The following is a 12419-nucleotide window of genomic DNA, read 5'->3' on the forward strand; positions in this document are numbered from 1 at the left end:
CCTGCGAATGTGGGGCTCAAGTGACAGTGCGCAAAAGGACAATGGTCCTATTCCGACGCTAGCGGGAACCGACAGATGGTTAGCCGTGCGGTGACAGTGCATATGGATTTGTTTTCATCCGAGAGGATCATACAGCTTGCCATTGAAGGAGGTAACGCATGGTTGGAAGAAGGCAATAGGAAAGTAGAGGTTCTGAAGCAACAAAGCATCTCTATACACTTATATGAAATTCCCACCAATAAATTACATAAATATTTCTATCTTATTTTATGTTTTATTTATATTTTAATTATAAAAATCCCATAACCATTTTAATCCGCCTGACTGAGATTTACAAGATGACCATAGCTTGCTTCAAGCTGACAATCTCCGTGGGATCGACCCTTACTCACGTAAGGTATTACTTGGACGACCCAGTGCACTTGCTGGTTAGTTGCATCGGAGTTGTGAAGAAGTGTTGAGATCACTATTTCGCCATACCAAGTTTTTTTTTTTTTGAAAGAAAGAGCTCAACACACATGTAGAGCATAAAATACAAAACAAAATAAAGCAGTTGTACAACTCCTATGTCATCTCCGGCATTGCCATCAACAACATGAATTATTCACAACACCATTCTCTGCCATATGAAAAGGATTGTTCCACGCAATCTGTAACCCCTTTTTCCTTATTATGAAAAATGACATCATTTCTGCGTAACCATATACTCCATATCACTGAGAAGAAGCCAACTATCCAATACCTGCGCATCTCTTTCCTCATTCGGACAACTCTCCAACTCTGAAATTGCTGTTTCACTGTACCAGGCATAATCCACTCTTGTCCAAATGCCGATATCCAAGCACACCACACATGCCAAGAGTACTCACAAGTAATAAACAGATGTTGTATATTTTCATCATCTTTCTTACACAGCATGCACATAGAATCATTCTATTGTAGGACACCCAGTCGACTAAGTTGATCCTTTGTATTGACTCGGCCTACCAAAACAAACCAGGAGAATAGTTCCACTCGTGGCGGGACTAGACCTTTCCAAATGTCTTTTGTGAACCTGTAGTTTAGAAGCTCCTCGTCCATAGTCTCTTCCTGCAAAACCTGCACAAATGAGTTAGTTGTATAAACGCCTTCCTTGTGAAACCTCCACACCACTCTATCTTGCACATCTGCTATCAATCTAACAGATTGCAGGACAAGTAGCAACTGGTCCAGTACATAGTATCACAATTTTGTGCACCAAGTTTTTGGCGCCGTTGCCGGGGATTGTTCGAGTTTGGACAACTGACGGTTCATCTTGTTGCTCAGATTAGGTCATTTTATTTTATTTTTAAGCTTTCTATTTCTTATTTTCGAAAAATACAAAAAAAATTTAATAAAATCATAAAAACCAAAAATATTTTATGTTTCTTATTTGAGTCTAGTATCAAATTTTAAGTTTGGTGTCAATTTCATGTTTTAATTTTTCTTTAAATTTTTGAAAAATACATGCAATGAGTTCTTCATGATCTTCAAGTTGTTCTTGATGATTTTCATTATTTGATCTTTGCATTTTCTTGTTTTGTGTCTTTTCTTGTTTTTCATATGCATTTTAGAATTATTAGTGTCTAAAGTTTAAAAATTTTTAAGTTTGGTATCTTGCATGACTTTCTTTTCTTAAAAATTTTCAAAAATATATTCTTGATGTTCATCATGATCTTCAAAGTGTTCTTAGTGTTCATCTTGACATTCAAAGTGTTCTTGCATGCATTATTCATTTTGATCTTAAATTTTTATGTTTTGTTTCACTTTTGTGTTTTTCTCTCTCCTCATTAAAAATTCAAAAATAAAAAAAATATCTTTCCTTTATTCTTCTCATGAATTTCGAAATTTTAAGTTGACTTAGTCAAAAATTTTTAAAAATTAGTTGTTTCTTATGAGTCAAGTCAAATTTTCAATTTAAAAATCCTATCTTTTCAAATTTTTTTTCAAAAATCAAATCTTTTTCATTTTTATTTTATTTTCGAAAACTTTAAAAATTTAATTTTCAAAATCTTTTTCTTATTTTTATTTCATATTTTCAAAATCATTACTAACATTTAATGTTTAGATTCAAAAAAAAGTTTCAAGTTGTTACTTGCCTATTAAAAAAGGTTCAATCTTTAAATTCTAGAATCATATCTTTTAGTTTCTTGTTAGTCAAGTAATCAACTTAAATTTTCAAAATTAAATCTTTTTAATTTCCTTTTCAAATCTTTTTCAAAATAAATTTCAATCATATCTTCTTCAAAACTTAATTTCAAAATCTTTTCTAACTTCTTATCTTTTCAAAATTGATTTTCAAATCTTTTTCAATTAACCACTTAACTTTTTATTTGATTTTTTAAAATTCTTATCTTTTTCAAAACTAGCTAACTACTTTTCTCTCTCTAATTTTTGAAAACTCCTCACCACTTTTTCAAAATTTCTCTTTTTTACTAATTGTTTTAAATTTTAATTTTAATTTTATTTCTTCTCTTAATTTTCGAATTCTAACTAAATTTTAACATAAAAACAAAAATGTTTTCCTTTTCCTTTTAATTATTTTCGAAAACTCTCTCTCTCATCTCCTTCTATTTATTTATTTAATTACTAACACTCTTCTCTTCTTCTTATAATTCGAACCCTCTCTCTCTCTCTCTTTGTGTTCGAATTCTTCATCTCTTCTCTCTACATTATTCTTCTATTCTTCTCTTCTTCTGCTCACATAAAGGAATCTCTATAATGTGACATAGAGGATTCCTCTTCTTTTTCTGTTCTCTTCTTTTTCATATGAGTAGGAACAAGGATAAGAACATTCTTATTAAAGCTGATCTTGAACCTGAAAGGACTCTAAAGAGGAAGCTAAGAGAAGCTAAAGCACAACTCTCTGGAGAGAACCTGACAGAAATTTTCGAAAAGGAAGCAGAGATGGCCGAACCTAACAACAATGGTGGAGATGCAAGGAAGATGCTTGGTGACTTTATTGCACCCTCTTCTGACTTCTGTGGAAGGAGTATCTCAATTCCTGCAATTGGAGCAAACAAATTTGATCTTAAGTCTCAATTAGTTTCTCTAATGCAGCAGAATTGCAAGTATCATGGACTTCCATTGGAAGATCCTCATCAGTTTTTAGCTGAATTCTTGCAAATCTGTGACACTGTTAAGACCCATGGGGTTAATCCTGAGGTCTACAGACTTATGCTCTTCCCTTTTGCTGTTAGAGACAAAGCTAGGACATGGTTGGACTCACAACCTAAAGAAAGCCTGAACTCTTGGGAAAAACTGGTCAACGCCTTCTTGGCAAAGTTCTTTCCACCTCAAAAATTGAGTAAGCTTAGAGTGGAAGTCTAGACCTTCAGACAAAAGGAAGGCGAATCCCTCTATGAAGCTTGGAAAAGATACAAGCAATTGATCAGAAAGTGTCCCTCTGGCATGCTTTCAGAATGGAGCATCATATGTATATTCTATGATGGTCTGTCTGAACTGTCCAAGATGTCATTGGACAACTCTGCTGGTGGATCTCTTTATCTGAAGAAGACGCCTGAAGAAGCCTAGGAACTCATTGAAATGGTTGCAAATAACCAATTCATATACACTTCTGAAAGAAATCCTGTGAATAATGGGACAACTCAGAAGAAAGGAGTTCTGGAGATTGATACTCTGAATGCCATATTGGCTCAGAATAAAATATTGACTCAACAAGTCAATATGATTTCTCAGAATCTGTCTGGAATGCAAGCTGCATCCGGCAGTACTAAGGAAGCTTCCTCTGAAGAAGCTTATGACCCTGAGAATCCTGGAATGGAAGAAGTGAATTACATGGGAGAATCCTATGGAAACACCTATAATTCTTCATGCAGGAATCATCCTAATCTTTCATGGAAGGATCAACAGAAGCCTAATCAAGGCTTTAATAATAACAATGGTGGAAGAAATAGGTTTGGCAATAACAAATCATTTCCATCATCCTCTCAGCAACAGATAGAGAATTCTAAGCAGAGCCACTCTGACTTAGCAACTGTAGTCTCTGATCTATCTAAGACCACGCTCAGTTTCATGACTGAAGCAAGGTCCTCCATTAGAAATTTAGAGGCACAAGTGGGTCAGCTGAGTAAGAAAGTTACTGAACTCCCTCCTAGTACTCTCCCAAGCAATACAGAAGAGAATCCAAAGAGAGAGTGCAAGGCCATAAAAACATCCAACATGGCCGAACCTGGAGAGGAGGAAGAGGCAGTGATTTTTAGTGAGGAAGACCTCAATGGATGTCCACTGGCCTCTAAGGAGTTCCCTAATGAGTAACCAAAGGAATCTGAGGCTCATATAGAGACCATAGAGATTCCACTAAACTTACTATTGCCATTCATAAGCTCTGATGAGTATTCTTCCTCTGAAGAAGATGAAGATATTATTGAAGAGCAAGTTGCTCAGTATCTAGGAGCAATCATGAAACTGAATGCCAAGTTATTTGGTAATGAGACTTGGGAGGATGAACCTCCATTGCTCATCAATGAACTGAATGATCTGGTTCAACTGAAATTACCTCAGAAGAAATAGGATCCTGGAAAGTTCTTAATACCTTGTACCATAGGCACCATGATCTTTGAGAAGGCTCTGTGTGACCTGGGATCAAGTATAAACCTCATGCCCCTCTCTGTAATGGAAAAACTAGGGATCTTTGAGGTGCAAGCTACAAGAATCTCACTAGAGATGGCAGACAATTCAAGGAAACAGGCTTATGGACTTGTAGAGGATGTCTTGGTGAAGGTTGAAGGCCAGTACATCCCTGCTAATTTTATAATCCTAGACACTGGAAAGGATGAAGATGAATCCATCATCCTTGGAAGGCCCTTCCTAGCCACAGCAAAAGCTGTGATTGATGTGGACAGAGGAGAGTTAGTCCTCCAATTGAATGAGGACTACCTTGTGTTTAAGACTCAAGGATCTCCATCTGTAACCATGGAGAGGAAGCGTGAAAAGCTTCTCTCAATACAAATTCAAATAGAGCCCCCACACTCAACTTCTAAGTTTGGTATTGGGAGGCCAACACTAAGCTCTGAATCTCTGTGAGGCTCTCCAAGAGCTCACTATCAAGCTATTGACATTAAAGAAGCGCTTGTTGGGAGGCAACCCAATGTCATTCAATTATATTTATATATTTGTTTTCCATTGCTATTTTATGTTTTCTTTAGGTTGATGATCATATGAAGTCACAAAATCAACTGAAAAATCAAAAACAGAATGAAAAACAGCATTAAAAATAGTACACCCTGGAGGACAGGCTTACTGGCATTTAAACGCCAGTAAGGATAGCAGAATGGGCGTTTAACGCCCAGCCTGGCAGCATTCTGGGCGATAAATGCCAGAAATGGGCATCTGGCTGGCGTTTAACGCCAGAAAAGGGTGTCTGGCTGGCGTTAAACGCCAGAAATAGGTAGCAGACTGGCGTTTAACGCCAGGAAAGGTAGCAGAGCTGGCGTTAAATGCCAGATTTGGCACAGAATGGGTGTTTGAACGCTAGAATGGTGCAGGGACTCAGATTCCTTGACACCTCAGGATCTGTGGACCCCACAGGATCCCCACCTACCCTACCACTTCTTCTCTCCTCTTCACACCTTTCCATAACACTCTTTTCCATATACCCTTCACCAATCACCTCATTACCTCTTCCCCAAACACCCTTCACCTATCAAATCTTACCCTCTTCCCCACACTCTCTTCACCACTCACATCCATCCATCATCAAACCCCACCTACCTCGCCGGTCAAATTCAAACCATTTTCCTCCCAAACCCAACCCCTCATACACGGCTACCTTCTCTCCCTTATCCTATAAATACCCCACCTCACTACCTTCATTTTCACACAACATACACACTACTACCCCCCTTGGCCGAACCACTCACCTCCCTCCATCTCCTCCATTTCTTCTTCTTCTCCTTCTTTCTTTCTTCTTTTGCTCGAGGACGAGCAAACATTTTAAGTTTGGTGTGGAAAAAGCTCTGCTTTTTATTTTTTCATAACCACTAATGGCACCTAAGGCCGGAGAAACCTCTAGAAAGAGGAAAGGGAAGGCAATTGCTTCCACCTCTGAGTCATGGGAGATGGAGAGATTCATCTCAAAAGTGCATCAAGACCACTTCTATGAAGTTGTGGCTAAGAAAAAGGTGATCCTCGAGGTCCCTTTCAAGCTCAAAAAGAGTGAATATCCGGAGATCCGACACAAAGTTCAAAGAAGAGGTTGGGAAATTCTCACCAACCCCATTCAACAAGTCAGGATCTTAATGGTTCAAGAGTTCTATGCTAATGCATGGATCACTAAGAACCATGATCAAAGTGTGAACCCGAACCCAAAGAATTGGCTCACAATGGTTCGGGGGAATTACTTGGATTTTAGTCCGAAAAATGTGAGGTTAGCATTCAACTTGCCAATGATGCAAAGAGACCCTCACTCTTTCACCAGAAGGGTCAACTTTGATCAAAGGTTGGACCAAGTCCTCTTGGACATTTGTGTGGAAGGCACTCAATGGAAGAGAGACACAAGAGGCAAGCCGGTTCAACTAAGAAGGCTTGACCTTAAGCCCGTGGCTAGGGGATGGTTAGAATTCATCAAACGCTCAATCATTCCTACTAGTAACCGGTCTGAAGTTACTATAGACCGGGCTATCATGATCCATAGCATCATGAATGGAGAGGAAGTAGAAGTTCATGAGATCATATCCCTAGAACTCTACAAGGTGGCGGACAAGTCCTCTACTTTGGCAAGGTTAGCCTTCTCTCATCTCATTTGTCACCTCTGCAATTCAGCTGGAATTATCATAGAGGAAGACACCCTCATTGAAGAGGACAAGCCCATCACTAAGAAAAGGATGGAGCAAACAAGAGAGCCCACTCATGGACCTCAACAAGAGCATGAGGAAATTCCTCATCATGAAATTCCTGAGATGCCTCAAGGGATGCACTTTCCTCCATGAAACTATTGGGAGCAAATCAATACCTCCTTAGGAGAATTGAGTTCCAACATGGGACAACTAAGGGTGGAGCACCAAGAGCATTCCATCCCCCTCCATAAAATTAGAGAGGACCAAAAAGCCATGAGAGAGGAGCAACAAAGGCAAGGAAGAGACATTGAGGAGCTAAAGCACTCCATAAGATCTTCAAGAGGAAGAACTAGCCGCCATCACTAAGGTGGACCCGTTCTTTAATTTCCTTGTTCTTTATTTTCTGTTTTTTGTTCCTTATGCTTTATGTTTTATCTATGTTTGTGTCTTTATTACATGATTGATGTGTGAAAAACGATCCAACACAAAACTCACCGGCAAGTGTACCGGGTCGCATCAAGTAATAATAACTCACATGAGTGAGGTCGATCCCACAGGGATTGAAGGATTGAGCAATTTTAGTTTAGTGGTTGATTTAGTCAGGCAAATTAAGTATTGAGTTGAGTGATTTGTGATTGCAGAAACTAAATTGCATGAAATTAAAGGGAGATGGGAAATTTGCAGGGAATTAAAGAGAACAGAAAATAAAAGTGCTGAATCTTAAAGAACAAGAAATTAAATGGCAGAAACTTAGAACGCAAGAAATGTAAATTGCAGAATCTTAAAATGCAAGAAATGTAAATGGCTAGAATTGTAAATGGGTCAGGGATGTGAGATTGCAAGAATTAAACAAAAGAACAGTAAATCTCAACACATGAAAGAGTAGAAGATGACTTGAATTGAACCGGATCTAGAATGGAAACGTAAATAAATTTGAAAAGCATTCAACAGAGAAAATAAAATGATGGCTCCAGATCTCAGGACCCAAGAGACTAGATAACCAAGTCTAGATCTCAATGCCTTCCTAGATCCAAATTTAGAATTCAATTGCAAGAAAAGTAAAGATCAAGCAGTAGAAGAAGCAAAACCAAATTCAATTTCCAAAAGTTGCAGTAAAGTGAGACAGAGAGATCTCAAGGTGAGATTAAGACAGAATTTCCTCAATTCTCCACACCCAAGATTTAAGACAAGTGTAAATGAAAATTTAAAACAAGAAAACTAAGAGGAAGAGAATTCAATTCTCCTTCCCCAAGACTCAGAATCTCAAAATAACTTCTAACCAAAAGCTCTCCAAAATTACTCAGCAAAACTAAAAGAAAAGCTCTCGAAAAACTTAAATTCTAAGCTATTTATACACTCTCTTCAAATGATCTTCAAGCCTTGAATTGGGCCCTTGCTCTTGATGGAATTGGGTTAACAGAAGCCTCTGTTGATTGCCCTTGGAGTTGGAAAGAAACCCACTTGTGAACCGGGTCAGAACCGGGCCATGAACCATTAAAGCTTAAGTCAAAGTTTGAGGCAAACTTTGACTTAAGCTTTTTGTAGCAGATTGCCTCCCGTGCTGTCATCCACGTTTGGCTCAAAGTTTGAGGTCAAACTTGAGCTCAAACGTGGATCCTCCCTTGCATGTCCTTTGGCCAACGTTTGACCCAACGTTTGAGGCAAACGTTGGCACAAACGTGGCTCAATCAAACCTTCAATCAGGGACTCTTCTTTATACTCAAATGGCACCAACGTTTGACCTCAAGTTTGAGGCAAACGTTGGCGCAAGCTTTTTTGCTCCTTGGGTCTTCTTTTTGTGGCGCCAACGTTTGACTCAAAGTTTGAGGCAAACGTTGGCGCAAGCTTTTTGCTCCCTGGGTCTTTCTTCTTTTGCTCTGAGGGTGCCAACGTTTGACCTCAAGTTTGAGGCAAACATTGGCGCAAACTTTTGATGCCTCCAGGGTGAAGTCAAGCTCTTCCTCACGTTTGAGCTAAAGTTTGAGGCAAACTTTGGCTCAAGCTTTTTGTCCTCTCTTGCTCTTTGCCATTCCTTCTTTCTTCAACCCTCTTCAAAGCTCTTTTCACCTATCATCAATCAATCAAAAACATCAAAGCTATGCTCAAAATCATGAGATTGTTTCTCTTTCATAATATATGACAATTATAGCACAAAATCTCATGAAAATGCATTAATTTATCCATGGTTGATTGAATCAAAAGAAACATGAAATTCTACCCAATTGGCTTACTTATGGCTCAAGAAAGTGCATAAAATATATTGAAAACAAAAGAAAAAGACTAGTGAAACTAGGCTAAGATGACTTGTCATCACAACACCAAACTTAAAGCTTGCTTGTCCCCAAGCAAGTACTGAGTTTATTGAGAAGAAAGAATGAAATGGAGGAGGATGTTTATGCTAGCAGAGTATTTTTGGTAGCTCATGGGATTTTATGTAGATATGTAAATACTCACTTCTTATTGACATTTAGGCCTAGAAAGTCTCCTCCAAGCATCAAGCAACACATTGCTATGACCTCTCATTATTCCTTTGTCCTTGATTATTATTTTTTTTCTATAAGCTTTAGCTCAGTGTCATGTGTAACAAGCTCTTTTCTTTATTTATGCTTGACACATTATTCACTATAGACACTTGGCTCACATTCCTTCTTAGAACCTTGATGCCCAGCACCTCTTTGGGTTACTAAATGCCTTGTAGTTAGGTTGCTCTTGATAGTGGACTTTCAGTTGATAATCCCGGGTTAGTTAACCCAAGTTACCAAGTGTTGATACGCTCCAAAGAACTTAATAATCCAAGCAGATCCTAGTACAAAGACACCACAGGCATATATTCTAAGGTTCAAGCTATTGGTGTCTAGCTTTATTTCTTTTTTTTTCTTTTGTTCTGTTGTCACATTTGGCTTTTTCTTTTATCTTTTTTTTGTTTTTCTTTTTAACCAAGGACTTTTATTTGATTGAGATTCATAGACAGTGAGCTACTTTCTACTTAAAAGGAGTCAGTCTAGTTCTTTTATTCACTAAAAGTGAGCTATCATACAATCACACATACATACCACCACTTACTATTATTGTACTTTCAGCTATCAAAGAACTATCTCACCTCACATTCCAAACATTCCTTTTATTGAATTAAAGATGCAGGGGACAAATCATGCATTTAGTTAAGTGAAAGTAAACACACAAGCACACACTTAGACTAGCTTATTTATTGCAAAAAAAAAATGATTCTACTTGTACTAGATGAACACTTTAGCAAGACATAAATCAAAGCATTTCTCAACAGCATAAGTTAAGTATAGATACAACCTATTGGTTTGTAGTTCTTTTGTCCTTTCTTCTGTTGTGCCCCTTTTGAGTTATGATGCATAATGTCCTCAAATGGTGGTTAGTTCCCTGCATAATTCTCAAAAGTTGCTTGCTTCTCAAGCCCTTAGGTGGCTGGTTAGTATGCATGAATTGAGTGTGGCTTTTGGATTTAATTTAGTGTGGGAACACCAAACTTAATTCCTTGCCACTGTCTCTAATGCAACAGGTTGTACATTTATGAATTCTTTTGGCCTTGCTAAAGGTTATGGAACCAAAACAAAAAAAAAATAATTAACTGGTTGAATAATTTGTCTGATTGCTAGGAGCTAGCATTATGTAGGAGGTGAGAGTATGCTTTTAAATGAGATTTTAGTGGAACACCAAACTTAGAATCCTTCATTCTCCCTTAAATTGTTTTGGTGTGCAACACCAAACTTAGCTCCTTGCAATACATACTTAATTATTCAACATTTTTATTGAAAAAGCTATGAAAAGAAAACTACCTCAGGTTGGGTTGCCTCCCAACAAGCGCTTCTTTATTGTCATTAGCTTGACATTGATCCCCTTAGGGTGGTTGATGACTGAAATGTCGAAGCTTATCCCCCTCACTGTAAGCCTTCTTTGTGTGCCTTGATGCTCAATTTCAATGTGCTCAAGAGAGAGTACTTGGTTAACAGTGTAGTGATCCTCAGTTCCCAGCTGTTGATATATTAATTGCACCTTGTCGCCTTTAGAGAATCCTTCAGTTGGGATTTTTTCATTCTTCCACCCTTTGTGAACCTTCTTCTTGTTTTTCTTCCTTTTTCTTGTTAACCTTTCTTCCTTGACAGCAGCTTTGGTTGTGGTACCTTCCTTCTTGTTTATCATCCTAATTCCTTTTTGAATTCCTTCTCCTCCTTGCACATGCTCATTCTTTTGCTCCCCTGTGTTGTTGGTTGCTTGCCTTGGAAAACAGTCGCTGACTACCTTGCTTCTTTCTTCACTAAATTGTGGTTCTGGAAACACTTTCAGGATAATGCTTTCCTCGTGCATCCTGAGAGTTAGTTCTCCCTACTCTACATCTATGATGGCTCTAGCAGTGGCCAAAAATGGCCTTCCCAAGATGATTGAATTGTTTTCTTCTTCTTCAGTGTCCAAGATTACAAAGTCCGCAGGAAAAATGAACTTGTCAACCTTAACTAAAAGGTTTTCAATCACTCCTTTGGGATGTACTATTGACTGGTTCACCAATTCCAAGGACATCTGTATTGGTTTCACCTTCTCTATGCCAAGCTTTTTCACTAAAGATGATGGAATTAGATTTATGCTTGCTCCTAAGTCACACATCCCCTTGTTGATAAATAGACTTCCAATGGTGCAAGGTAGGAAGAAACTTCCAGGATCTTCCAGCTTGGGAGGGAGTCCTTTTCTGATGAGCGCACTACATTCTTCAGTGAGAAGCACAGTTTCCTTCTCCAGCCAACTTCTTTTCTTGTTGATGATTTCCTTCAAGAACTTGGCATATAAGGGCATCTGTTCCAATGCCTCAGCCAAGGGAATATTGATTTCTAGCTTCTTGAAAGTTTCCAGGAAATTGCAGAAATGTTGATCTTTGGTTTCTTTGTTGAACCTCTGGGGATATGGCAGTGGAGGTGTAATGCTCTTCTCCACTTGCTGCTGTCCTTGAACTTCTTCCTTTGAACTGTGTGGCTGGTTGTTCTTCTCTTTGAGTTTCTCAGTGCTCTTGTTTAGCATCACATCTTGATCATTGGCTTCCTCTGCGTGTGTTGGCTTTTCCTCCTCTATTGACCTCTTGCTACTCTCCACTTGCTTCTTTGTAATATCATTGTTACTCATCAATGCTCTCCCACTTCTTAACTGTATCACCTTGCACTCTTCCTTAGGATTTGGAATTGTGTCACTTGGCAGGGAACTTGATGGTCTCTCTGTTGCAAGGTGTTTAGAGAGCTGGCCAATTTGCCTCTCCATATTCTTCATGGAGGCTTCCTGGTTCCTTATTGTCATTTCTTGGTGCTTCATCATCTTCTCCATTAACATTTCCAGATTAGTGATCCTCTGAGAGTCATGTGAAATTGCTTGGTTATGGGGTGTTGATGGTTGATGGTAAGTGTTTTGGTTGGTGGGTTGGTTATTGGATGGATAATGGTTGCAGTTGGGGAAGTTGTTTTGGGGTTTTCTGTAAGGGTTTTGGTTAGTTTGCTACTGGTTGTGGTTTTGGTTGTTTCTTGAAGTGTTTTGATTTGAGTTCCTCTGCCATGGTTGTTGGTTCTGGTTGTGATTATCCCCCCATCTGAGGTT

The 12419-nt window shown here is 38.5% G+C and overlaps 1 non-coding gene across 1 annotated transcript; it reads right to left on the bottom strand.

Annotated features, from left to right (window-relative positions):
* Positions 1-3327: 3327 nt before the first annotated feature.
* Positions 3328-3431, bottom strand: LOC112739607 (small nucleolar RNA R71). The gene has a single exon (XR_003170537.1). It is a non-coding gene; the product is annotated as a small nucleolar RNA R71 (small nucleolar RNA).
* Between the last annotated feature and the right edge of the window lie 8988 nt (positions 3432-12419).

Source organism: Arachis hypogaea, chromosome 13 (assembly GCF_003086295.3).
Source record: "Arachis hypogaea cultivar Tifrunner chromosome 13, arahy.Tifrunner.gnm2.J5K5, whole genome shotgun sequence".
Taxonomy (NCBI): domain Eukaryota; kingdom Viridiplantae; phylum Streptophyta; class Magnoliopsida; order Fabales; family Fabaceae; genus Arachis; species Arachis hypogaea.